We start from the raw sequence: 25587 nt of genomic DNA, 5'->3' as shown, positions 1-25587 counted from the left end.
AGAAATGGATTGGTCATAGTGCTAAACGTCTGTGGCCATTCAGATTGCCCGATTTAACAACAATGGTATTTTGTGTATGGGGATGGATGAAAGACATAGTTTATGAGGACCAAGTCAATACACGTGAGGCATTACTTGCACGCATTGTGAATGAAATAGACGAAATTAAGAACAACACTGCAAAACTAACACGATCAACAAAATCTGTTCATACACGTGCCGCTAAATGCACTGAACTCGGCGGAGACACTTTTGAACATTTATTCAGAATATATTATGATATTGTATGTACACTGAACAATTTCCTTAACATTGAGCTTTGTTTTTTTCCGGTTTAACATGAATTCACGTGTGCTATGATATTAATAAAAGTAGATTATCTGACACATTCATACAGTTTCAGTTAACGTTATTACAATTATTTGCACAAAATTAAATTCTCTACAACTTCTGTTGATAACTATGTGCAATTGTCTGGAATTTTAAAAAACAAATTGGAAATTGGGAATTTGAAATTTGTGGTAAGTTCCTATGGTACCAAACTACTGAGGTCATCGGTCCCTAGGCTTACACACTACTTATTCTAACTTAAGCTAGCTTACGCTAAGGGCAACACACACACACATGCCCGAGGAAAGACTCGAACCTCCAAGGGGGAGCCGCGCGAACCGTGGCAAGGTGCCGTAGAGCGCGGGGCTACCCCGCGTGACAAACAAATCGGGCCTAGTAGTTAATAAATTAAAAATTTTACGAAATTACTTCTTTGCTTCTCTGAATGTTCTGGAAAACTACTGCAGATATACCTCTGGGACAGGTGTTATTAGATTCAGCAGACGAATAACAACAAAATAAATGGAAATCGTGTTTTACTTTAACCTCGTACAGTTTTGCGATGCCTTCTTATTAACGAGTTTGCTAAATTTCAGGCAAAATCTTTTATTAGCAGTAACGCAGAACCAAGCATTTGCTTACCTATGTTTATACACTCCTGGAAATTGAAATAAGAACACCGTGAATTCATTGTCCCAGGAAGGGGAAACTTTATTGACAGATTCCTGGGGTCAGATACATCACATGATCACACTGACAGAACCACAGGCACATAGACACAGGCAACAGAGCATGCACAATGTCGGCACTAGTACAGTGTATATCCACCTTTCGCAGCAATGCAGGCTCCTATTCTCCCATGGAGACGATCGTAGAGATGCTGGATGTAGTGCTGTGGAACGGCTTGCCATGCCATTTCCACCTGGCGCCTCAGTTGGACCAGCGTTCGTGCTGGACGTGCAGACCACGTGAGACGACGCTTCATCCAGTCCCAAACATGCTCAATGGGGGACAGATCCGGAGATCTTGCTGGCCAGGGTAGTTGACTTACACCTTCTAGAGCACGTTGGGTGGCACGGGATACATGCGGACGTGCATTGTCCTGTTGGAACAGCAAGTTCCCTTGCCGGTCTAGGAATGGTAGAACGATGGGTTCGATGACGGTTTGGATGTACCGTGCACTATTCAGTGTCCCCTCGACGATCACCAGTGGTGTACGGCCAGTGTAGGAGATCGCTCCCCACACCATGATGCCGGGTGTTGGCCCTGTGTGCCTCGGTCGTATGCAGTCCTGATTGTGGCGCTCACCTGCACGGCGCCAAACACGCATACGACCATCATTGGCACCAAGGCAGAAGCGACTCTCATCGCTGAAGACGACACGTCTCCATTCGTCCCTCCATTCACGCCTGTCGCGACACCACTGGAGGCGGGCTGCACGATGTTGGGGCGTGAGCGGAAGACGGCCTAACGGTGTGCGGGACCGTAGCCCAGCTTCATGGAGACGGTTGCGACTGGTCCTCGCCGATACCCCAGGAGCAACAGTGTCCCTAATTTGCTGGGAAGTGGCGGTGCGGTCCCCTACGGCACTGCGTAGGATCCTACGGTCTTGGCGTGCATCCGTGCGTCGCTGCGGTCCGGTCCCGGGTCGACGGGCACGTGCACCTTCCGCCGACCACTGGCGACAACATCGATGTACTGTGGAGACCTGACGCCCCACGTGTTGAGCAATTCGGCGGTACGTCCACCCGGCCTCCCGCATGCCCACTATACGCCCTCGCTCAAAGTCCGTCAACTGCACATACGGTTCACGTCCACGCTGTCGTGGCATGCTACCAGTGTTAAAGACTGCGATGGAGCTCCGTATGCCACGGCAAACTGGCTGACACTGACGGCGGCGGTGCACAAATGCTGCGCAGCTAGCGCCATTCGACGGCCAACACCGCGGTTCCTGGTGTGTCCGCTGTGCCGTGCGTGTGATCATTGCTTGTACAGCCCTCTCGCAGTGTCCGGAGCAAGTATGGTGGGTTTGACACACCGGTGTCAATGTGTTCTTTTTTCCATATCCAGGAGTGTATTTTCAACATGACGCGGCGCCTCCACATTTCACCAACGCCGTTATTACACATTTTCTCCAGAAATGGATTGGTCATAGTGCTAAACGTCTGTGGCCATTCAGATTGCCCGATTTAACACCAATGGTATTTTGTGTATGGGGATGGATGAAAGACATAGTTTATGAGGACCAAGTCAATACACGTGAGGCATTACTTGCACGCATTGTGAATGAAATAGACGAAATTAAGAACAACACTGCGAAACTAACACGATCAACAAAATCTGTTTATACACGTGCCGCTAAATGCACTGAACTCGGCGGAGACACTTTTGAACATTTATTCAGAATATATTATGATATTGTATGTACACGGAACAATTTCCTTAACATTGAGCTTTGTTTTTTTCAGGTTTAACATGAATTCACGTGTGCTATGATATTAATAAAAGTAGATTATCTGACACATTCATACAGTTTCAGTTAACGTTATTACAATTATTTTCACAAAATTAAATTCTCTACAACTTCTGTTGATAACTATGTGCAATTGTCTGGAATTTTAAAAAACAAATTGGAAATTGGGAATTTGAAATTTGTGGTAAGTTCCTATGGGACCAAACTACTGAGGTCATCGGTCCCTAGGCTTACACACTACTTATTCTAACTTAAGCTAGCTTACGCTAAGGGCAACACACACACACATGCCCGAGGAAGGACTCGAACCTCCAAGGGGGAGCCGCGCGAACCGTGGCAAGGTGCCGTAGAGCGCGGGGCTACCCCGCGTGACAAACAAATCGGGCCTAGTAGTTAATAAATTAAAAATTTTACGAAATTACTTCTTTGCTTCTCTGAATGTTCTGGAAAACTACTGCAGATACACCTCTGGGACAGGTGTTATTAGATTCAGCAGACGAATAACAACAAAATAAATGGAAATCGTGTTTTACTTTAACCTCGTACAGTTTTGCGATGCCTTCATATTACGAGTTTGCTAAATTTCAGGCAAAATCTTTTATTAGCAGTAACGCAGAACCAAGCATTTGCGGACCTATGTTTATACACTCCTGGAAATTGAAATAAGAACACCGTGAATTCATTGTCCCAGGAAGGGGAAACTTTATGACACATTCCTGGGGTCAGATACATCACATGATCACACTGACAGAACCACAGGCACATAGACACAGGCAACAGATCATGCACAATGTCGGCACTAGTACAGTGTATATCCACCTTTCGCAGCAATGCAGGCTGCTATTCTCCCATGGAGACGATCGTAGAGATGCTGGATGTAGTGCTGTGGAACGGCTTGCCATGCCATTTCCACCTGGCGCCTCAGTTGGACCAGCGTTCGTGCTGGACGTGCAGACCGCGTGAGACGACACTTCATCCAGTCCCAAACATGCTCAATGGGGGACAGATCCGGAGATCTTGCTGGCCAGGGTAGTTGAATTACACCTTCTAGAGCACGTTGGGTGGCACGGGATACATGCGGACGTGCATTGTCCTGTTGGAACAGCAAGTTCCCTTGCCGGTCTAGGAATGGTAGAACGATGGGTTCGATGACGGTTTGGATGTACCGTGCACTATTCAGTGTCCCCTCGACGGTCACCAGTGGTGTACGGCCAGTGTAGGAGATCGCTCCCCACACCATGATGCCGGGTGTTGGCCCTGTGTGCCTCGGTCGTATGCAGTCCTGATTGTGGCGCTCACCTGCACCAAACACGCATACGACCATCATTGGCACCAAGGCAGAAGCGACTCTCATCGCTGAAGACGACACGTCTCCATTCGTCCCTCCATTCACGCCTGTCGCGACACCACTGGAGGCGGGCTGCACGATGTTGGGGCGTGAGCGGAAGACGGCCTAACGGTGTGCGGGACCGTAGCCCAGCTTCATGGAGACGGTTGCGAATGGTCCTCGCCGGTACCCCAGGAGCAACAGTGTCCCTAATTTGCTGGGAAGTGGCGGTGCGGTCCCCTACGGCACTGCGTAGGATCCTACGGTCTTGGCGTGCATCCGTGCGTCGCTGCGGTCCGGTCCCGGGTCGACGGGCACGTGCACCTTCCGCCGACCACTGGCGACAACATCGATGTACTGTGGAGACCTCACGCCCCACGTGTTGAGCAATTCGGCGGTACGTCCACCCGGCCTCCCGCATGCCCACTATACGCCCTCGCTCAAAGTCCGTCAACTGCGCATACGGTTCACGTCCACGCTGTCGCGGCATGCTACCAGTGTTAAAGACTGCGATGGAGCTCCGTATGCCACGGCAAACTGGCTGACACTGACGGCGGTGGTGCACAAATGCTGCGCAGCTAGCGCCATTCGACGGCCAACACCGTGGTTCCTGGTGTGTCCGCTGTGCCGTGCGTGTGATCATTGCTTGTACAGCCCTCTCGCAGTGTCCGGAGCAAGTATGGTGGGTCTGACACACCGGTGTCAATGTGTTCTTTTTTCCATTTCCAGGAGTGTATGAACTTATTTCTTTAGTTTTACTTGTAGAATAACATATTAAAATATTTGAATATCTGCGTGAATCACCCAAATGTGTCTACGTCTGGGAATTTCCAAACTACTGGACCGATTTCAGCTAAAACTTGGGCCAGAAGCAGTATGGTTCGTAACAGCTTATTTCCAACAGTAGCAGAGATACAGAAACTAGGTCCAGGAACAGCATGGCTCATAACAGCCAATTTTCAACACGAGCAGAGATACAGCAGAAATGTGTTTTTTCCGGCCCTGGGCTTATATACAGATCTGCAAGGTAGGTACATTGTGTGGGAACAGCATCAGCATGCCAGATCAACCTGTTTTGTAAAGCAGCCAGTATTTCAGTGGCAAGAAACCGTTTTTCAGGCTATTCTGCATGACAGGCATGTTCTGCTTTATTGACCAATTTTACATGGCAGCGTATGCATCAAGAGCAAATCAATGATTCCAGTCCCTGGTGCGTAGCCAAAGATAGTAACAATAAAGTGGGTCTTTGGCAGTTCATTCACTAGTAGTTCAAGTTTGATTAAAGTCAGGCTCACCAAATTCGATAAAATTCCAATGTGTTGGTCAAATTCATATAGTTCCTAAAGACAAAATAAATGCAATCGTCATAAGGGATGCTGAGAATCAGTGTCTATGACTCCACATGTCAAATCCAAAAGTTTGATACTCATTCGGCGTTAAGTTCTGTCAATGGGCCACGCCATACACTCAGGAAAAGATGACGGTTAAACACAACACATCATCAAGACATTTTACCAAATGGGGTGTCCTATTTCCCTAAGTGATTATGGACTCCTTATTAAATTATTATTTCAGTAGTAGACATGGAACTAAAGCAATCAATTTTTTATAAAACAAAACGGAATACACAATACTACGAGCAACAATTTTGGAATCTTAACATTAATTCAAGAATTGATTTTAACTAAACTTGTAATACATGCGACGTCGTAATTAAGGTTCTATTTATCCATTTTATCTTGGATTCTAATTTACTCCTCTACGACATACAATATACGTTTTCGTTTGTATGACGTTTATTTACAAATACGTTAGGGTTGTGGTGGTTGCACCCACTCCTTTAACGATATTACGAAGACATTTCACAGCGTAACATCGTTCTTGTAGTAAAACTTGAAGACGCATGGAGATCACTAGCACCCTCCTCCCAATTCAAATATCGATGAAATACGCATATTGTCGAAATCACATGCAAAGAAACATTCAAATTCTTTCAGTCCGAGAAATAAATAACTATTCCCAAAATCAAGATAAGTACTGTTACAAAAGTAACTAAAAATATTATTTACATCACTATTTCTACGAGTTAAAAAATTAGTTTGAAGATAAGCATAGAACATCTGAAAAAGCTTAAATTATTACAGTATTACAAGAGCGCGAAGAGATTCTGGACGAAAGGCGGTGGAGAGGTGGAAGGAGGGAGGGGAAAGGGGGGTGGAAGGCGGGAGGGGGAAGGAGGGATTTGAGCGGGAATACAGGACGCAGTCGACTCAGACGCTTTCAGACAAGTTGCTAAAACGTCTTTAGAAGGGAACGAACTATAGAATATGCTATCATCAAAACCCCTTCCTTTCTCCACAAACTCTTCCCCACCGTTTCGTATCGGCAATGGCTTTCCCAATTCCTCGGTTTAGTAGATTGGGCAATATTTTGCTGTTTGGGCTACAAAAGATAGAATGTTGAGCACACTTTTTAAAGAAATTCAGCCATCTCCGTTTGGGCGATATTTTTGTTGATCAACGCGGTTTTTGGATCTTGTTGACTATCGATTGTTCGTAATCCATTTTCGTCGTCTGGTTGAAAATTAAAATATGTTTCAATTTCACTACACGGCAACTAAGTAGTGTGTAATGTCATTTAGGTGATTTGCTAATTCCTTGACATCACTGTAGCCATTGCTTCCAAACTGGCGAACACCAACCGAAGAAATCACTTCATGTCGCTTGTGGGGCTAAACACGTTTTCTAATCCGTCCGAAGCACAGCCCACTGCTTAACAGCTGGGACTAACTCATAAGCGCTAAGAGAACGGGCTGAGAGAGAGCTTGCGCAGACGCGCCAATTGTTGCGTTTCCTTTTTCCTCTGCTTCGCATTCCTCCTGTCGGGACTCCACGGTATCCGTCACCCAGTGACTGAACAGGTATGTCTCTGGCGCACTCACAACTTGCAGATATGAGCTGGTACATGTCTTCAGAATCCTAAAGTAATTAGTTATCATCACATCAAGATGAATATATTACAGACTAACAATGAAGGCAAAGCCGCAGTTTATGAGTTTCCGAATTTAGTGCAGTTGAAGGCAACTACTGTATGAACAGCAAATGGAAGTAAATGCCATATAAAAAGTCCGACATTGGTTTAGCTAAACTAACGGATCTTCCGTGACCACCTTTCACAATTACTAACCATACCTGTAAATCACATTTCAGTCAGTGTGTAAAATATCACCCATAAAGGACTTATAAAAATATTGAAGCCTTCCGGTATCTAACCAGACAACAGTCTTGGAGAAAAGTATATGATACATCTATTACCAGCGGAAAGATTGAAACTTTTTTGAACATTTTGACGTATAACTTTGATACAACTTTTTTAAATAGGAAAGTGATTTTCAGAAGCACAGACAAATTCAAAAACTGGATTACATATGCCATTACAGTGTGTTGTAAAACAGAATGGTAACTTTTTGTGCTCTCCAAAACTGACAGCAGTCCAGAAATTCTTAGTTACTTAATAAAAAAATACAAGTTATTTTTGAAGCATGTCATAAAGGAGGAAAACATTAAGGAACACGGCAAACACATTACAAAGTCAGCTAATAAAATTAAGTCCGTGTGGAAAGCTGTGCAGGATATTATGGGGAAGAAGACAACTCACAAAAATATTGCGATGTCTCAGGACGGAAATAATATCAATGATTATCAATGATCATAAGACAGTTGCAAACAACTTCAATTGATATTATGCAACTGTTGCTGGAAGATTAGTAAAGGCATAATTTGGTAATCCAGCCAGTATAACATTGAGAAAACTTTCATATATTATAATAAATAATATATCCATGTTCCTCAGTCCAGTAGGCCCAACTGAGCTAAATACCAGCCTTCTGTTTCCAACGTCAGGAGATCAGGGTAACATATTCCTATTTGTAGTTAGCCCCTTGTGAACATGAACTGTTTGCACCATTACCTGCCACTCCAAAAAACAGCGTCACTTTGCCACGTAATGGCTGGACCTCAGCCTGTTTCGGTGAGGCATTCCACACGTTTCCATTACGTGCTATTTTACTGTCGTTATGTGGCTAAGGAAGTCACTTGGATCGGCCTAACGCAACTACAACATTTCCGCTGCTTCCTCAGATAGATGGGCAATTTGAATGGGTGTGAGCGCTTTAAGGCGACCCAGCGGGCGTCGGTCTGTGTCATGTATAAAATGTTGTGTAAGATGTTGACAACGGATCCATGGGCAATTTCTACTTTCTCCAGTATCACCTCGATTGTGAATTTTTTTTTAATTGGCCTCCAGAGTTTGTATTAAACTCCGTCCCGATAGGCTTTGGAATGCCCAGCGTACCGACCGACCGCCGTGTCATCCTCAGGCAGTAGGTGTCACTTGATGCGGATATGGAGAGGCATGTGATCAACGCACACCTCTCCCAGTCTTTATCAGTTTTCGTCAGCGAAGCTGCTACTTCTCAATCAAGTAGCACCTCAACTAGCCTCAAAAGGGCTGAGTGCAACCCGATTACCAACAGCGTTAAGCAGACCTTCTCGGTCACCCATCCAATTGCTAGACAAACCGCACTGCACTTAACGCTGGTGATCTGACGGGAACCGATGTTAACACTGCGACCAGGCAACTGACCGCCTAAACTACATGTTTACATAGAATACATATTTGTACAGAGAAAATATATAAAAGAATACTTACAGAACTGAAAGCTCAAGCTTTCACTTTTGTCTCTCTTTTCTTTTCTTCTACGATAAATTTTCTTTTAATTACTAACATTTTAGGTTAGGTTCATCGTGACTGTTTTTGATATAGAATGAAACAACAAGTTTACTCTCATCGGCAACTGTTTATTTATAGCCACAATGCCTTTCGAAGGTTTGAAACTCAATCACGTACGAAACGTGTGTCTTGTGTTACGACTTTTGGTTAATATGAGGCACTTCCTATTGGAGAAACAAAAACAATATCTGATAATACGGTTTTGTGGAGCTGTAGGCTAAAAACTTCACTGATATGTATATGTGAAAGTAAAATGAGTAAAATAGGATGCCTCCAGTGGTCTCCGGCTCCGTTCTCAGTCGTAATACATCCCATGTAAACTGTCATAGTTCGTAAACAAAGATGGTGTCTGAAACTACTTGGTGCAAAAAAACAAATAGAAAGACAGAAACATTATTTCTATTTTACTTTCACATTTAGATATACATTTTAGCCAGTAACCCCAACAAAACTGTGTTCTCAAATAGTGTATTTGTTTCTCCATTAGAAAGTAGTGTTACAGGTTAGCCAAAAGCCGTAACACAACAAACATACGTCGTACTAACACTTGTAAATCCATCAGATGACGGAGGTTTAATCTCTGATAACAGTAAAATAATTTTCGACAAGTAGCACAAAAAGGAAATTAGATATTTTCGTATTATCAGTTCATACTACATCTTAAATTTAATAATCAGATGTACAGATAAACGAAAATGAAGTATATAGATTTTTTTCCTATACTCTTAAAGAAATTAACAGTCCCTTTGCAAAGTCGAATGTCTTTATTAGCTAAAGGAGGAGAGGCTTCCTGAGGGAGGAAGTAACCTATATTGACCACTTACTTCAAAAATTCCGATTGTTCTTAGTTAAATTTGGGATATGAAAACAAGATGTGGTTCACGTCAGCTTATGAATCAGAATCACACTGACATGCAAGGAAATCGTAAATGCTGAACGTACATTTCACATAATTTTCTGTCAAATTAAAAATCGTTTAACAACTGAATATGCTACATTTTCTTTTCTCTGTGAGGTACTGAATGGATTAGACGAAAGGTTCGAAAGCCAGATTTTTTTCATTTATTTAATTAAGGCGTTAGATTGTGTGGATCACAAAATATTGCTCCCGAAGTTGGACCGTTATGGAATACGGGGAATAGCTCGCTATTGGTTCACCTTTTACTTTAACAACAGACAGCAAAAGGTCATTATTCACAGTGTTGCAAATTGCTGCGATGTGAGATCTGTGTGGGGTACGCTCAAATGGGGGGTCCCCAGGCATCAGTGTTGGGGCCATTCCTGTTCCTTATTTATATAAATGATATGCACTTTAGTATTACAGGTAATTCCAAAATATTTTTGTTTGCTGGAGACACTAGCTTGATAGCAAAGGATTTTGTGTGCAACATTGGCTCTGTTTCAAATAGTGTAGTTCATGACACAAGTTTTTGGTTTTTAGAAAATACACTAAGGCTCAATCACAGTAAATCTCATTTTTTACAGTTTTATCACGCAGTTCAAGACAACCCGACGTTTTAATTTCACAAAATGGGCATATGATTAGTGAAACTGAACAGTTCAAATTTTGTCATGGAAAGCCCACGTTCAGGATCTTGTTTAAAGGCTTAATGCTGTAATTTTTACTATTCGAAAGATATCTTAAGTATGTGATCGTTCGACAAGAAAATTAATTTATTTTCCTTGTTTTAATTCTTTTATGTCGTATGGTATTATATTTTGGGGTAACCCTCCCCATCCTGAAAGGATATTTTTGGCTCAGAAGCGGGCAGTTCGGGCAGTAAGTGGCATAAGTTCGTTAACCTCTTGTCAATCCCTGCACACTAGTCTGGGTATTTTGAAACTGCCATTTTAATATATATATATATATATATATATATATATATATATATATATATATATATATTCTTTATTGGCGTTTCTTTTTAACAATATCAGCTTATTCCCAAGAATTAGCAGCTTTCATTTAGTTAATACTCGGCAGAAATCCAATCTGCAAATGGATCGCACTTCCTTAACTCTTGTGCAGAAAGGTGTGCAGTAGACTGCTGCATCCAATTTCAATAAGGTACCACAAGAATTTAAAAATCTTAGCAGTAATCCACGCGCTTTCAAATCGAATCTGAAGAGTTTCCTCATGAGACACTCCTTCTACTCCGTTGAGGAATTCCTTGAAAAATTAAGCTGATTGTCCTATTATATTGTTTATTGTGTTTACTTAAACTAATGGCTTGACTTTTTTGGGTTCACAGACATTTTATTTTATGTGTTATTACTTTTATGTTATGATTTAATGTACGGACGTTTCCCATGACCTTGAAGATTTGCTCCTCAATTTGGTCCTTTGGAACTAGACACTTAAATAAAAAATAAAAATAAACGTTTCAGAAGACAAGATGCATGGTTAGGGCGCATGGCGGAAATCGTAGATCGGTGCAAATGCCCCATCGTAAACGAAGGATTTTTGGGAATTTGAGGTTGTAATGCCGGATCATCTCCACCTTTTGTTTGTTGGCAGACGCTCCGCACCTCTTCCGTGGCTTTTGACTTCTCTTAAATTGCCTCTATACGGCAATATTTTATCGATAACAGCTGCTGTATATGCTGCGTGCTTCGCTAAGACGTCAGCTTCCTTATTACAGCGGATGCTAGCTCGCGACTGATTAGCTGACCTCTAAGTTTACAGCGAACGTATTCTAGTAATACACCGGACGTAAAACAGTTGACAGTTTTATTCTATCTCCAGTGTTGAATATTTTTAAGAACGTTCTAAGAATGGAACACGATTAATGTCCTTAAGAAGCAAGCTGGAAATACGAACTTAGTTGCTGTTCTTCGGGAAACCAGGTGCCATTTCCAGTTCTCGACAGAGAAACGACCTTCTTCTTCGTCATTTACTTTTATTCGATCACACTGGAAGCGTTTGCGCCATCTAACTACTGTTCATACTCTCTTAGACAAAAGAAAAAACGACGCAGCGTAAAGGAATAATCCGAATGGACGTAAATCAGTAGATGTACATGTACAGACAAACAAATGATTACAATTTCAGAAAAACTGTATACTTTATTCACGATAAAGTGGTTCAAAAATGCTCAATAATGCATTGGTCCTCCTCTGGCCCTTAAGCAAATAGTTATTTGGCTTTAAACTAATTGACAGAGTTGTTGCTTGTCCTTTGAGGGACATTGTGACAAATTTTGTCCAAATGGTGCGTTACATCGTGAAAATCCCGAATTGGTTGGAGGGCCCTGTCTGTAATGCTCCAAACGTTCTCAAATGGCGAGTCATCCGGCGACCTTGCTGGCCAAAGTACGGTATAGCATGCACGAACACAAGCCCTAGAAATTATTGCTGAAATTTAAATCCAGGATGGCTTACTATGAGGGGCAGCAAAATGGGGCCAAAAATATCGTCGATATACCGCTGTGCTGTAAGGGTGCGGTGGATGACAACCAGAATGGTAATACTGAGAAAAGAAATGGCACCCCATGCTATCATTCCTGGTGCCTGGCTATATGGTGGGCGACAGTTGAGTTGGTATCCCACCGCTGCTCGGGGCAGCTGGTTATTAGGGCTCAACTCGAAGCGGTATCCAGTCAACGAAATTCCATGTAGAAGACGCGTCTGGAGACGCCCCAGACAGTGGTGTGATATACCAACTTGACAAGCACCTGCCCTCTGGCCCGACACTCAGGAGTGATGATCTGGGGTGTCATCTCAGCTCACAGCACGACCCATCTGGTTGTCATTCGTGGCAGCCTTACAGCACAGCTTTACGTCGACGATATTCTAGGTCCTATTTTGTTGCCATTTATGAAAAGACATCCAGCGCTTATATTCCAGGAAGATAATGGACGCCCGCAAACTGTGAATGTTTCTACTGCTTGTCTTCGTGTTTACCAAACCTTAGTTTGGTCAGCAAGCTCGCTGGACCGCTGTCCAATTGAGAATGTTTGCAGCATTATGGGCAGGGCCGTCCAGTCAGCTCAGGATTTTGTCGATCTAACGCGCCAATTGGACAGAATGTGCCACGAAATCCTCGAGGAAAAAACCTAGCAACCATATTGCTTGCATAAGGACCAGAGTTGGAACAATATGTTACAGCCTTGCTCAATTTGTGAAGCTCTTTCTCTTGCTCTTGAATAACTCATCTTTTTTTGTTTGTTTGTACGTGTACATCACGTCAACCGATTTCCGACCCATTCAGATAATTCCTACGTGATGCGTCGTTCTTCCTTTTCCTCCTAAAGTGTATGTTAATGCATTGTTGCCGTACACTTCCATCAACTCAGCATGGATCGTTGTAGAGTAGCTCCCCTTCAGACGTAGAGAACTAACTGCTATCCGATACTGTACGCCGGCCGAGGTGGCCGAGCGGTTCTACGCGCTACAGTTTGGAACCGCGCGACCGCTACAGTCGCAGGTTCGAATCCTGCCTCGGGCACGGATGTGTGTGATGTCCTTAGGTTAGTTAAGTTTAAGTAGTTCTAAGTTCTAGGGGACTGATGACCTCAGAAGTTAAGTCTCATAGCGCTCAGAGCCATTTTTGATACTGTACGTCATCTATGAACTGCTCCTTTTTCTTTTGGCTGATCCAGCGTCTTGCTACGGTATTTTTTTTCGGAGATTTTTATACGTTGATATACACATATTTAATGTCTACAGATAGTACGTTGATTTGTTAGGGATTGCTCTTGATCATAAACACTTGAAGTTTGGTGATTCTTTTTTCAAAAACCGGGACTAGCAATGGGTTCTCCATTGTCTTGCGGTCTGGCAAATATTTTTCTGTCTGAGTTCGAACACCACTTTGTGCAACAACACCCATCTTACGATGCAGAAGTCCTTGCTTGGTGTTGTTATGTTGATGTCGTTCTCTTACTGGATAAAGGTTCCTATGAGTTTTACATTTCCTTATTGGCACACTTGAATTCGCAGGAGCCTGGTATTCAATTTACAATAAAACATAGTGTTAATGGCACACTTACTTACCTTGACGTCTTAATCACATCAAGAAACAGAACTTTTGTTTTGATATTTACCGGAAACCGTCAACGACTGACTCCATACTTCCTCATTGTTCAAAATCATCCCACGAAATATATAAAGGCTGCTTCTTAACCTCCTCAATCAAGTCCCCAGGCTTTCGAACGGTGTACTAGATTACAGAAAGTATTGCAGTAGATAATGATCACTATATAAATTTTGTTCACAGTGTTAATAAAGAAGCATTGAGCATGACAATTTCTTCCACTAACCAATCCACGTTTTCTACCACTTTATCACTTCTTCGGCTGGACAGCAACAGGAACTATTAACACATTCCTTTCTACGGGCCCTTTTCAGAATGACTCGATGAATGTTGCAAATAGAATAACGTAAGTGCTGTTTTTATCCTGCAGAATGTAGAAGCCAAATACAGACACAGAGGACAGACATACAACAACACATTAAAGGACACAGGGGTTTATTTAGTTTCGTTCTCAAAAGTACTCGTACGATGGGCAAATTGGTAAACGTTTCTAAAGTCGTTTTAAAGAACATCTCAATGTGAGCAGTTCAGTATCCGCACCAACATCTCACTTGATAATCAACATTCTCTTTCCAGATCTCCATAATAGCTTGGAATGCCCAAAATCGAACGTCGAAGTATGAAAAGGTTAATATTTTACGCATTGCCTAGGCATTATATACTTTGCCCGATATACCTAACGCCTCCATTTTCTCCCGCCACCGCTGCTTGTGGTGGCGTTTGGCTCTTGGTTTAATGGTCGTTAAGACAGCGTATTGTTGTACGACGTTTAACGATCACGGCACAGATACTGCCATAATAGTTAGCCAGTGCATAGCACCGGCTGAGGTTCCACAGGGGTTCTCCCATCATACTTTCCATGACGTCAGCGTAGTGCCAAGGGAGCAATCACGCCATGCTGACATGCAACGACGTTTCTGCGATGAATTATCTCAAGTAAGACAGAAGCGGTGTTTTCCTACCAAAAGTTAGTCAACGACGTGAAAAAGGCTAGGATGTCCATGAAGAAGGAACCACAGGAATTATTGGCTACTCAAACACTATGATGTAATGATGGGCGAGAATAAGACAGGATTGATCTATCCTGTTAAAGAAGGTACAAGTGCTATTGGGAGATCTCTTCCGAACAGCACATTGCAAGGCATCCGGGATATGCTCAATAATGTTCATTTCAGGAGAATTTGGTGGCCAGCGGAAGTGTTTAAACTTAGAAGAGTGTTCCTGGAACAAGTCTGTAACAATGCTGCAAGTGTGGTAATGCAGGTGGATGCAGGTGATCAGACAGGACGCTTACGTACGTGTCATTTGTCTGAGTCACATCTAGAGGTATCAGGGGTCCCATATCACTCCAATTGCACACGCCCCCGCACCATTAGAGAGCCTCCACCACTTGAACAGTCCCCTGCTGACATGCAGAGTCAAATGGATTGGTTGTCTCCATATCACTACACGTCCATCCGCCTGATACAATTTGAAACGAGACACGTCCGACCGGGAAACATGTTTCCACTCACGTCCAATGTCGGAGTTAACGGGCCCCGGCGAGGCGTAAAGGTTTGTGTCGTGCAGTCATCAAGGATACAAGATTGGGCCTTCGGATCCGAAAGCCCATATCAATGATGTTTCGTTGAATGGTTGGCACGCTGACACTTATTGATGGCCCAGCATTGAAATCTGCAGCAATTTGCGGAACGGTTGCACTTCTGTCACGTTGAACTACTCTTTGTTCCGTTCTTGCAAGGTCTTTTTCCGGCCGCAGCGATGTCGAAGATTTGATGTTTCACCGGATTCCTGATATTCACCCTGCACTAGCGGAATGGTAGTACTGGAAAGTCCCCAAGTCAGCTCTATATCTGAGATTCTTTGTCAAATCGCTCGTTCGCAGCCTATAACACCACATTCAGACTCACTTAAATCTGCCATTGTAGCAGCAGTAACCGATCTAACAAGTGCGCGAGACACTTGTTGTCTTATACAGGGTGTTACAAAAAGGTACGGCCAAACTTTCAGGAAACATTCCTCACACACAAAGGAAGAAAAGATGTTATGTGGACATATGTCCAGAAACTCTTACTTTCCATGTTAGAGCTCATTTTATTACTTCTCTTAAAATCACATTAATCATGGAATGGAAACACACAGCAACAGAACGTACCAGCGTGACTTCAAACACTTTGTTACAGGAAATGTTCAAAATGTCCTCCGTTAGCGAGGATACATGCATCCACCCTCCGTCGCATGGAATCCCTGATGCGCTGATGCAGCCCTGGAGAATGGCGTATTGTATCACAGCCGTCCACAATACGAGCACGAAGAGTCTCTACATTTGGTACCGGGGTTGCGTAGACAAGAGCTTTCAAATGCCCCCATAAATGACAGTCAAGAGGGTTGAGGTCATGAAAGCGTGGAGGCCATGCAATTGGTCCGCCTCTACCAATCCATCGGTCACCGAATCTGTTGCTGAGAAGCGTACGAACACTTCGACTGAAATGTGCAGGAGCTCCATCGTGCATGAACCACATGCTGTGTCGTTCTTGTAAAGGCACATGTTCTAGCCGCACAGGTAGAGTATCCCGTATGAAATCATGATAACGTGCTCCACTGAGCGTAGGTGGACGAAACTAAAATGAGCTCTAACATGGAAATTAAGCGTTTCCGGACACATGTCCACATAACATCTTTTCTTTATTTGTGTGTGAGGAATGTTTCCTGAAAGTTTGGCCGTACCTTTTTGTAGCACCCTGTATAGGCATTGCTGACCGCAGCGCTGTATTATGCCTGTTTATATATCTGTGTATTTGAATACGCATGCCTATTCCAGTTTCATTGGCGCTTCAGTGTATTTGACAAACTCCTTAAGGGACATATGGCTGTTGGTCCAAATATAAGAACATTCCCCGTCATGATACTGAGATATACATTCACCTTCGTGAGCCTTGCTAGAATAAGTGAAAAGTTGTTAAAAAGTGTTGTGGTCAAGCCAGTTCTTTTTTTGGAATTCAGTTCCAGTAGTCAGGCAGATCTCATCAATTTTCAGTCCCATCCTGATTGAGAGTATAAGTCTATAACGATCTACATTGATCAAAATGGTACAAATGGCTCTGAGCACTGTGGGACTTAAAATCTGAGGTCATCAGTCCCCTAGAACTTAGAACTTCTTAAACCTAACTAACCTAAGGACATCACACACATCCATGCCCGAGGCAGGGTTCGAACCTGCGATCGCAGCGGACACGCGGTTCCGGACTGAAGCGCCTAGAACCGCTCGGCCACCGCGGCCTGCTACATTGATCATCTCAGCAACTTTTTAGTTCTGAGGGCTCTCAATTCAAAGCGATCGGAAAAAGTAGCCTACAGCCTCATCGATATATTTAAGTTGCTTGGTTCTCCAACGATTCTACAAGAAATTTGCAACGTGGTAAGAAGTGTAAAGAAGTATTGGCCTTCCTTGAAGATCGTCGATGGCAGGCTACGTCATGCACAAATTCATGAGATCGTCGAGAAAGCAAATGAGAGCATTGGAAATATGCTGTGTTTTTGTATGGCAGATGAAAAACCAGCTGCTGGAGGGACAGACTGCGGTTCGTCCAATTTATGAAAAACTCAGGTTTTCAATCTGGGATTAGCAAGTCACCATACGAAGCTTTGTTCAACTGCAAAGCTAGAGTAGGTCTCTCGACATCGTCCCTGCCTGACGACGTTTTGCAAGACGTGGTGACTGGGGAAGAGCTGGAAAAAATGATAGAAGCGAGTCAAGGGAAGAGGCACAGCTCCCTGCAGAAGACATAGATGAAAATGCAATTCATGATGGAGAAAACCAAAACAGTAATTTTCAAAAACAGACATAATGTCTGATAGGATAGCCGCAATTAGTGATTTTACAATGTAACTTTTAATCCGCCTTGATTGCAAAATGTTTATTCATATGACCGGTTTCGGTTGCTTTAGAACCATCTGATGTTTCGGTTCCAGGAGTAACCCGTCCAAAAACAGGAACTTTCACATGCTGCATCACATCATGTGACCACTGTTCGAGTAAATGCACGTAGAACGTTAGATATTTAAAGAAACAGTAAATTAGAACTTATTATATGATGTAATAAAAAATCGCATCTTCCTCTAGATTAGAATCGATTTTTATTTTGTGTAATTTTGTGTTAGAAAACCAGAGAGTTTGTAGTTTGAAGCAATTGGTCTGTTATCGATTCTGTAACTACAATGAATCATTGATTATAAAATTATGAATTGATGACAGTTATGCATGGACTACATTTTAGTGTATCATACATATCTGAACCAAGAGAAATAGTTACAAAAATGTTTAATGTCTTCAGCACATCCTTACTCTTAACTTGGTGCAGAAAGGTCCCACCGAGGTCACATTTTATGTTTATTCGGATAATCCGTTTCAACCTTTGTTTCAAGACGCCTTGAGCTCCTATAGCTAATTACTGAGAATCGTTGTTTTAATTGAATATTCAACCTCCTGACGACCTGCGATTCTTAGTAATTAGATATGGATTTGAGGACCAATTGTAATACAGATCGAAGCTTGTGAAAGGAACGAAATAGAAAGTGACTCATACAGGTCTTCCCTCGTTAATTAGTTAGTTTACCTGTTCCATAGCTCATTTGGTATTTTGTCAACGCTTTTGTCCAAGACGTTCTTTGTTTCTACATGATTAGTTACCACAGAAAATTATTCCACTACATGTTATTGAGCGGAAATATGCAGAATATGTCAGGAGGTTGATTTGTTTGTTTCCAGCACTATGAACTGTACGAAGACCAAAAATAGTTGAACATACATATTTGAGCATCGCAGTCATGTGCTTTTCTAGTTCAAGTTGTCTTCAATATGTACACCCAAAAATTTGGAGCACTGTACTCTGGTTGTACTCTGTTTACTCACTTCTGCTCATGTGCTACATCAGTTGTTGATAAGACGTTAATGATTGTGCAGAACTCAGTATCCTGTGTTTTCTGGAAACTCAGGGAACTTTTCAGAGAACCACTTAATAATTATTTGAAAAACATAATTAACAATCTCTTCAGTTACTTTCTCTGTAATAGAATTTATTCCAACATTATTATAGTTTGTGAAAAAGCATCAATTCTGCTTGAATGTTAACTGGAAAGTGATTCACATATCTAAGGAATAGGAGTGGACCAAAATTGAAGCTTATGGAATTTCATTCATGACTTCTCCCCAGTTATTTAAATTTTCTCTCCTTCAAACATTGTTTGCATTAGCCAACACAACGTTTCCATTATGTTTGTTAAGTATGACACAAACCAATTGTGTGTACACTACCCATATGTTCCATAGATCTTAAGTTTTTCTACGAGACTGACGTGGTATACACAAATTCTTTGTAAATAACGCAAAATGTACTGACTGGCGGTATTTCATTAAAGGTTGTAATATCTCGTGCGTGAACGTATAAATAGTGTTTTCAGTCGAGACGCCTTTCTAGAATCCAAACTGTGATGCGCTTAGTAAATTGGTTCTGTTTAAATGTGGGAATAGTCATACGGAATACTTCGGAAAAAGATGTCATTAGGGAGACAGGACGATAATTATTTAGATCTCTCTTGTCAGCTTTCTTATAAAGGGGTTTAACTATCACATATTTTGGCGCGGTGGCCTCAGACTTCATGATATCAAAAATGAAATTCCGTAACTAGATCTCACCAAGAACCATGATTTCACGCAGATAAAGGGAAACGGGGCGAAACGGCCGTGAATAGCTCTGTAACAGTTTATTGCGTTTCGTGCTCCATTTACCATTTAGCAATCTTGATTTATGTCACCAGCAACGTCATGTATCACCGGCGCATTTCCGGCCGTATTCCTTCCTCTCATTTCTAACTCCCATCAGACAAGATGGATTCTGTTTGCTTAATGGTTTGTGGACCATGCAGTTACTCACAGTTGCGACCTACTGATGTGTACAGAGTTTCTCCTCAGCGCTGCAGCAGCTGTTGATTTCAGTGATTCTGTTGCTGGCACTGATGAACAAGTACTAGGATTGTTAGCCGCATGCATCCAGGCTCTGGGAACAGAAGCTACTGAGTGTAAAAGTACATGTAGGCGAACAGTTTGGCCGCTTAATTACCAAACTCGGGTCCTATGACACAGCGAATTTGAAAGGCGACATTGTCACACTAGAATCTTATTCGTGTCATTCCATGAATTGTCACATTCTGACAATGTGCTCAACTAAATGTTGTTTCGACGATGGTTGTGAGATTACCACTGTTATCATCATGAGCCGTGCAGTGAGTGACACTCAGATTCTAAGAAAAGTAAAAGCTTTTTATCTTTTTTAAAGGATGTTACGGTTTTCTTCCTGAGAATTGCCTGTATTTCTGTTAAAATTAATTTCGATTGCAACTAAGCACCGTCATACGAAAAAAGTTGCTCATTTTCTTTGCGTGACATAACTAAAGCTGATAAATAATTTACTCTAAAAATGCGTGAGGTATCAGAGCCTGCAAATATGCTGCCAGACATTAAAAAAAAAAAGCATGAGATATGCCTGCGGGTCTACGTCCAATGCAGCGTTAAGGTGGATAGATATTCCTTGAATATGCTGACATCTCTTATGGTGACAACGTAAGAAAAATCAAAATTTAATAATAATTAAGGAGTGGAATACCTTCCGTGGGCAGTGCAATACGAGTTGTACGACAGAGAAAATCAAGGTTTCATTTTGTGTGGCGTATACTCCGGTAAGGAGTAGAGAAATATTATCTCACTTACTGTGGCAGTCCCAAGACCGACACAGAGGTTAGGGTTTAGAGACGCAACATTTGTTAAATGAATTTAAATAACGAACTGAAGTGTCTTAACAGTATCACGAACATATCTCAGGTACTTATTAGTTGGTAAATTCGTGATCTTTAAATTGGCTGGATTTATCAAGTCAGTAAAAATGAATGAGAACTATTTCTATGGATCTCAGAAACAACTCGGTTAAAAGTATTAATTATTTAGATAAGGACAATAAATAATTTAAACTGATTGTTGAAATGTAGCGTTAAGTTTATAGAGTGAGACTAGAACAGGTAATACTATTAACGTAATTTGTTTCTGGATTAGTATACTTATAGCACTTCACATACCAATATGCGATGTAGAGCGTACACAATGTGATAACTAAGTAGTCTTCGGGGAATAAATTCGTCACTCCACAATAAGGAAACGGAGTTCCGTTTGAGCACCTAATGGGAAATGAATCGGTTTATTGTTATTATTGAAGGACTTTCATCTCGTATGAGTGGAGAAGGTCGACCTACTGGTGAACTCTTCCAGATCTACTACACACTTTAAAAATGATTTGTGAGGTTTCGTATGAAGAGGCTCTAAGACCTTCTATACCGGTTCATTTGAGAATAGTCTCCCATCACATGTCTGTCCGTTCAGAGTTATGCTCTATCTTTAATTACCACTTCGCGGATCAATATGATTTTTTGTCTGAAAACATACGCTTTTGTGTATGGACATGACTGTAACTTTTTGTCTTCATTTATGGCGGCGTAGTCCTAACTTACTACCGGATTTTCTGCATCATTAACGAGCCTCTGTATTTGTGTTTAGCATAATACGTTTTTTTTGCAGTACCACATCAACAGTGAACAATTCGAGAGAGCAACTGTAAACTTATAATGTGAAATCATACAGCATTCATTTTATAATAATTCAGGAGGATCGTTTTTCTGGGAGTTATGTTACTTATTTCCTTTCTTCATCTTTCTACAAGGGAAAACCTCTTTTGATCACCCTCTGACCATAAAGGGTTCTTAAATTTCATGGTAGCGGATGGTATGGAACAAAGGACTAACGGGGTTTAATGTTCCGATGACGACGAGGTCATTAGACAGAGTACAAGCTCTTTTAATGACATGGTATTTGCGATTTTGGTCACAGTCTTAGTACAATCATCCGCTTTACCACGGCTCAAATACCAAAACTCATTTGTCGCCAAGAAAGAAATTCCTGTTGTTAATCTTGTGCTAAATGGCAAACATACTTACTAAGGCAAAGGTATTTAGGAAAATAATCCATTGTGTATAACGCAGGGAAAGTAGTAAAAGACCAAAAGGGCGCTAAATGAATTATTTACAAAGCTCTTCCCGAACAATGGGCTTAAGAAAGTGAGCGATCAAGTCGGATGACTGCCTTCTTGTCTAGTAGAAGGGTACACAGCCATCGTTTGCTCCATTACACGTCATCCTTACTTCCAGATAACAGAAAATTGCGGGCTGAATGTGGTTCGTGACATAAAAATGTATTTAACACAATGTGGGTACCGTTTAGCAAAAAACGTTTTTGCTTAACACTCGTTTACCTGCTGCGAGTGCAGTGACAGACTTAGCTGCGAGCTCGATCGAAAATTCACCAAGTCCTGAACACCACGCTGCTGTATAGTCCGAAAAAATCTATTGCGAAAAATGTTCTAGGCGAGTCTAAGAAGATCTTTAAAAATCCTTAGTAGCATGATCCTGTGCACACTTAGTCCACCAAATGGACTATGGGAAACTTGGACTCGTGAATAACTTTAAAAAGTTCACAGAAGTGTCGCACGAAAATTCTAAAATGGTCCAATGTTTCTCGTTAATGGGCTCTGAAAATAACTGTTTCTGCTATTTAGTTGATATGTCATTACCAGGAGATCCTCTGGATAGTCTGGCTGACCGTAATCATTGTGGGAAGCAGTGACAGATGTGCACCTGCGTAACATCTTCTCAGGTGCTAAACTTCCAAGTGGATTCGACCTACCACGCATGACCTGGACTACTCTCAATAGAATCTGTACCGGCCATTGCCGATGCAGGGATGCTCTCTTTAAGTGGAAGAAGCTGCCTAATCCAGCCTGTGACTGCGGTGCTCCATACCTGACTGTTCACTACATTGTCAGTGAATGCAGGATTCGAGCTATCACGGTGCTGAAGAGGACTTCCTGCTAGCAACTCCAGATGCAGTGCGCTGGATTGAAGGACTGGATTTTCAGTTATAAAGACAAACTTAAGTATCTTGTGAGTCAATTTGTACATATGTATATGTAATTTTATTTTATGATAAGCCTGTATTAGCCATACGCTAAATTATAAATAATAATCTAAAACGGTTCTGGTTGCGACTGACACGCTACACCACTGCACATTTCCTGCGCCGACCCGCTCGTTCAACCTCCAGAACGTGGGAAACACGGCGCCGTCTTTAAACAGCACTTCATGAGTCGTTGTAAGACTCACAAAACGCTCTTACTGCACAAATCGTTGTAAGGACTACACATGCAAACACACATTTTACACAACTAGCGCTTACTCGTCTCTACTTTTGGCATGTCGAAACAGGCCAAATGGACGGCTTTTTACATGCAAACCATGCGTGGTAACTGTCGTGGGTCAATCGCAGACTATTCAAAGAATAAAGGCCTATACTAAAGTTACGACAACCACAAGAATTAAACGACTATTAAAACTAGAATTTTATCAGATTTTACTTGGTGACTTTGGTTTTTTTGCTAGGGTACGTAGTTTGTGGGTTATTTGCGTCTGGTTGTATTGAAATGCTCAAAATTATCGTTGTCTGCCATTTGAATCTGTAGTAGCACAATGTAAATATCATAAGAGATTTGTAATTCTATCATTATTATTAATATTGTTATTAAACAGACACTTTGTAAATCGGTACATTAGGTATCAATTGTATCTAAATGTTAAAAGCATGTGCCCATCATTTGTAAGAAGCACAAAGGAATATTTGTTTATTAAACTAAGAGTAAAGTAATTAATATTTATTAAGAATAGAATGACTGTAATATTAATATATTAATGACTTGATTTAAAAGTGTAAATATATTTGCCAATGTATGTTATTGAAATAGCTGTGTCTGAAAGGATAACTGAACATTTTGTTTCACACAATATGCTATCAAATGTACAGTTCGGTTTTAAAGAGGTTTAATAACTGTAAATGCTATATACTCTTTTCCCTGTGAGGTATTAGGTGGACTAAAGAAAACGCTTCGAATACTAGGCATCTTTCTTGCTTTAACTAAGGCATTTGATTGTGTTGATCACAAAATATTTCTCCAGAAGTTGGGCTATTATGCAAGATGCAGAGCAGCTCACGACTGGTTCACCTCTTACATTAATGAGAGACAGGAAAGGCCATTCTCCTCAGTGTTGAGAATGGCTGTGATTTGTAGTCTGAATGGCGCACAGTTAAATGAGTAGTACCCCAGGGATCAGTGCTGGAGCCACTACTGTTCCTTATTTATAAAAATGATATGTCCCTTAGTATTACAGTTGATACTAAAATATTTCTGTTTGTTGATGACACTAGCTTTGTAGTACAGAAAGTTGTGTGCAGTGTTGGCACTGTTTCAGATAGTGCAAGTCAAGACGTAAGTCCATAGCTTCTAGAAAATAAACTAACGTTAAATCATAGTAAGACTCAGTTTTCACGCACAGTTCAACAAAACCTGACTTTTTAATTTCACAGAATGGGCGTGCGATTCGTGAAACAGTGTAAGGTGTCAAACAAAATGAACACCTTGCACTGAAATCCTGAAACGATTCTCATTAACTCGATATGTCACAGAATGTAGTTACGTGAAAATGTACGAATTTTATTGACAGGTAAAGTGAAGCGAATAAACATTTCATGAATGTAAACCACTAACAAACATACTAGTAATTGCATGCAAGTAATTTCCCCGACTTGCGCTACGAGACGCACTTCTGGGGGGAAAGGAGAATTTTACGACGACAAGTCCTCTTGCGCGTCTGGAACCCTCACCACGGGTTACCTAGTGGGCACAATGAGTTGCCACATACAATGCGTAGGCCGCCGGGAAAAGCAGCCCTTGTTCCCCTTTTAATTACCTCCCTTTCAAAAGCCTTTCTACAGGATGACAGCAGGAGATCGCTGATAAACATCCGGGGAAACCCAACTCAAAATATTGGTGATTGTAGCCACCTGCATTAAAACTCGCATGAGAGAAAAAGCTATTTATTTGAGTATTATGTATTGCACTCTGAAACAAATGGCACCTGCGATAGGCTACCAAAACTCTAGTGGGTGGGGATATAACAAGTACAAATGCCTCAACTGGCCAGAAAGAAAACGGGTGGTCACCAGCTTTGATATAGACAAACTGCAGACAGAGTAATCTCTTGCTGAAAATTGTTGAGTGATTGAGCAAGGTGAATCGCACTACACTGAGACGATTGCGAAAGTCATTATGTGAACATCTGTTCACAGGCTTGTCTTAATTCGTAAGGAGTTAAAATGCAAAGTCTCCTAGTATAGAAAATCGCACCGAGCACTGACAGTTAATGCTTTGACCAATTTGACGCCAATGATGTACATGCTACTCCAGGAAAATAGCGTGTAGTATGCCAATTAAAGTAGCTAGGAATAAATAGGAGTCTCGGCTTCATCGAAGACATAGGAAATGTATCAGACTGGTGTTTAAGAGTCGAGAGAGATATAGTATAGATTCTCATATTCACAGCTCGCACCGACAGCCGTCACTGTCGCCGCCATGTTACCCCAGCAAGTGACATTCAATTGACACTCAGAACTGCAGTTGTCTCCATCTGTCATAATTTCGT

This window comes from Schistocerca piceifrons, chromosome 1 (assembly GCF_021461385.2).
Source record: "Schistocerca piceifrons isolate TAMUIC-IGC-003096 chromosome 1, iqSchPice1.1, whole genome shotgun sequence".
NCBI classification, from domain to species: domain Eukaryota; kingdom Metazoa; phylum Arthropoda; class Insecta; order Orthoptera; family Acrididae; genus Schistocerca; species Schistocerca piceifrons.
The sequence above is the reverse complement of the archived record's forward strand: the minus strand, read 5'-3'. Positions refer to the sequence as shown.